The 3,995-nt window shown below is 50.5% G+C and overlaps 2 pseudogenes; both read left to right on the top strand.

Moving 5' to 3' along the window:
* Positions 1–1,043: 1,043 nt before the first annotated feature.
* LOC116547912 lies at positions 1,044–2,318 on the top strand (annotated as a pseudogene).
* A 1,029-nt stretch (positions 2,319–3,347) lies between these two features.
* LOC116547913 lies at positions 3,348–3,719 on the top strand (annotated as a pseudogene).
* The last annotated feature ends 276 nt before the right edge of the window (positions 3,720–3,995 follow it).

The following is a 3,995-nucleotide window of genomic DNA, read 5'->3' on the forward strand; positions in this document are numbered from 1 at the left end:
TGGGAAGCCAAGGTGGGCAGATCATGAGGTCAGGAGTTCAAGACTAGTCTGGCCAGCATGGTGAAACCCCGTATCTACTGAAAATACAAAACTTAGCTGGGTGTGGTGGCGCGCACCTGTAATCCCAGCTACTTGGGAGGCTGAGGCGGGAGAATTGCTTGAAGTCGGTATGTGGAGGTTGCAGTGAGCTGAGATTGCACCACTACACTCCAGCCTGGGCGACAGAGCCAGACTCTATCTGTGGTGGGGGACTGGAGGGGAAGAGAAAGCTGTGGCTTACAGCTGCTGCATGGCCTGGAGGTTGAGGGGTCCAACGGGAGGGAACAGCACAGGGGAGGGCAGGATGGGGCTAACAGCAGGACTGCTTGTTCATCTGTTTAAAAGCAGGCTGTGCCCCATAGAACAGGGCCTGCCCCATCTAGATGCTTAATAAACACTTGTTAATGAATGGGTGAAAGGGTAGAGGAATGGCCTTCCAGTTGGGACTGAGTCCTCCCTGGTTAAGAAAGCGCATTGGGCTTTGGGGCGTGCCTGCTCTTTGCCTTTCATTGCTGTCCATTGATTTCTTTTTCCAGGAAGAAAAATGGCACCCAGGCTGGGCACGGTGGCTCACACCGGTAACCGTAGCACTTTGGGAGGCTGAGGTGGGTGGATCACCTGAGGTCAGGAGTTCAAGACCAACCAGCCTGGCCATCATCGTGAAACCCCATCTTTTTTTTTTTTTTTTTTTTTTTGAGACGGAGATTCGTTCTTGTTACCCAGGCAGGAGTGCAATGGCACGATCTCGGCTCACCGCAACCTCCGTCTCCTGGGTTCAAGCAATTCTCCTGCCTCAGCCTCCCGAGTAGCTGGGACTACAGGTGTGCACCACCATGCCCAGCTAATTTTTGTATTTTTTTTCAGTAGAGACGGGGTTTCACCTTGTTGACCAGGATGGTCTCGATCTCTTGACCTCATGATCCACCCACCTCGGCCTCCCAAAGTGCTAGGATTACAAGGATGAGCCACCGTGCCTGGCCCCATCTTTAAAAAATAAAAGAAAAATGGTACCTGTTGCAGGTGATCCACAACCAAGTTTGGTGGCTCAGGTGGTCAACCTGCCCTTGGTGAGCTCCACGTATGAGCTCATATCCTCAGCCTATGTCAGCACAAAGGACCAGTATCCCTACTTCAAGTCTGTGTGTGAGATGGCAGAGAAGGGTGTGAAGACCATCACCTTGGTGGCCATGACCGGTGCTCTGCGCATCATCCAGAAGCTAGAGCCGCAAATTCCAGTTGCTGATACCTATTGCCCTAGGGGGCTAGACAGGACTGAGGTTGTTGCCAATGCCCAGGGTGCTGTGACTCGGGCCAAAGATGCTGTGACTACTACTGCGACTGGGCGCAAGGATTCCGTGGCCAGCATGATCACGGGGTGACAGACAAGAGCAAAGGGACGGTGACTGCTAGTGTGGAAAGACCAAGTCTGTGGTCAGTGGCCCCATTAACACAGTCCTGGGGAGTCGGCTGATGCAGCTCGTGAGCAGTGGTGTGGAAAATGCACTCACCAAATCAGACCTGTTGGTAGAGCGGTACCTCCCTCTCACTGAGGAAGAACTAGAAAAAGAAGCAAGAAAAGTTGAAGGATTCAGTATGGTTCAGAAGCCAAGCTGTTCTGTTAGACTGGGATCCCCGTCTACCAAGCTTCACGCCTGTGCCTACCAGTAGGCTCTCAGCAGGGTTAAAGAAGCTAAGCAAAAAAGCCAAGAGACCATTTCTCATCGCCATTCTGCTGTTCACCTGATTGAATTTGCCAGGAAGAACGTGTATAGTGCCAATCAGAAAATTCAGGACGCTCAGGATAAGCTCAGCTTCACCTGGGTGGAGTGGAGAAGGAGCACTGGATGCGATGATACTGATGAGTCCACTGTGCTGAGCACATCGAGTCACAAACTCTTGCTACTGCCCGGAACCTGACTCAGCAGCTGCAGACCACGTGCCACACCCTCCTGTTCAACATCTAAGGCTGGCTGCAGAACAACCAAGATCGGGCCCGCAATGGGGGTGGTGGCTGGCGACATCTACTCGGTGTTCCACAGTGCTGCCTCCTTTAAGGAGTGTCTGACAGCCTCCTCACTTCCAGCAAGGGGCAGCTGCAGAAAATGAAGAAATCTTTAGCTGACGTGATGGATTATCTTGTTAACAACACACCCCTCAACTGGCTGGTAGATCCCTTTTATCCTCAGCTGACTGAGTCTCAGAATGCTCAGGACCAAGGTGCAGAGATGGACAAGAGCAGCCAGGAGGCCCAGCGATCTAAGCACAAAACTCATTAAACCTACCCCTGTTGGCCAGGCATGGTGGCGTACGCCTGTCATCCCAGTACTTTGGGAGGCCAAGGGGGAAGATCACAAGGTCAGGAGTTCAAGACCAGCCTGACCAACATGGTGAAACCCTGTCTCTACTAAAAAAAAAAAAATACAAAAACCTGCCCCTGTCACCAGTGCGTGATGTAGCCAGCTAGATGACACCTTTTGTTATGTTGAAATCAACCTGCTAGGCAACCCTAAATTGGGAAACAAGTAGCTAATAAGAAGGCCCTCAATTATAGTTATTTCTGGCTGAATTAAGGATTTTAATGTTTCTGGCATTAGCAGATGATTTCTGTTCACCTGGTAAGAAAAGAATGATAGGCTTGTCAGAGCCTAGCCAGAACTCACAAAAAATTCAAGTGCACTTATGTTCTCGTTCTGTGTCCACTGTGTTGCTTTTGCTACTGTTTGTATTGAATAAATACATCTTCATGTGGGCTGGGGTAGAAACTGGTGTCTGCCCTGGTATGATCTGAGCAGGCTTCTTTACTGGTTTATCTCATGATGATTGCTTCTACAACTTGATTTTATTTTTTTTTTATCTCTCAAATAGGAATACTACCTTTTTTTTTTTTGAGACAGAGTCTCCCTCTGTTGCCCAGGCTGGAGTACAATGGCGTGATCTCGGCTCACCGTGACCTCTGCCTCCTGGGTTTAAGCAATTCTCCTGCCTCAGCCTCCCGAGTACCTGGGATTACAGGTGTCTGCCACCACACCCAGCTAATTTTTGTATTTTTAGTAGAGATGAGGTTTCACCAGCTTGGCCAGGCTGGTCTCGAACTCCTGACCTCATGATCCACCTGCCTCAGCCTCCCCCAAAGTGATAAGATTACAGTCGTGAGCCACAGCGCCTGGCCAGAATACTGCCTTTGATTTCAATAAAATTCACTTCAGGATAGGTCAGTTTTTTTAAAAAAAAAAGCCTTTTCCTCCCTGATGCCACTGAAGTCGCATGCGTGAGGTCTCTATGCCGCCGCCACTGCAGATGCCACCAAGATGCACTACATTGCCTCCTACCTGCTGGCTGCTCTGGGGGTAAGCCCTCCCCCAGTGCCAAGGACATCAAGAAGATCCTGGACAGCGTGGGCAGAGAGGCAGACGACGACCGACTCAACAAGGTTATCAGTGAGCTGAATGGAAAGAACATTGATGATATGATTGCCCAGGGTATTGGGAAGGTTGCCAGCATTCCCGCCGGCTGTGGCCATCTCTGCTGCCCCAGGCTCCCCCCTCCCCTGATACAGCAGAGAAGAAAGATGAGAAGAAGGAGGAGTCTGAAGAGTCAGACGATGACATGAGATTTGGCCTCTTTGATTAAACTCCTCCTCTGCTGCAAATAAAGCCTTTCTATGCAACTAAAAAAAAAAAAAAAAATAGCACACATCAGAAGAACCTTTCCACACTGAGACACTGAATCTGTGCCCTCAAGGCTGAGGCCACATTATGGCTCTGGCACACCAGGGCTAAATGCATGCGCACCCGTGCTCAGTGCCAGGCTCTCCTGGGGTGGTTGCTGCTGCCCTGTCACCTTGGTCCATTAGGAAGAGCCCAAGTAAATGGCTGGAACAGGGGGAAGAGGGAGGAACAGCTGGGGCTGGGAAGCAAGGATGAAACTTGGCTGTTCCTAAGCCCAACTGCACAGGG

Source organism: Sapajus apella, unplaced genomic scaffold (genome assembly GCF_009761245.1).
Source record: "Sapajus apella isolate SASKATOON/1434 unplaced genomic scaffold, GSC_monkey_1.0 scaffold5457, whole genome shotgun sequence".
Lineage (NCBI taxonomy): Eukaryota > Metazoa > Chordata > Mammalia > Primates > Cebidae > Sapajus > Sapajus apella.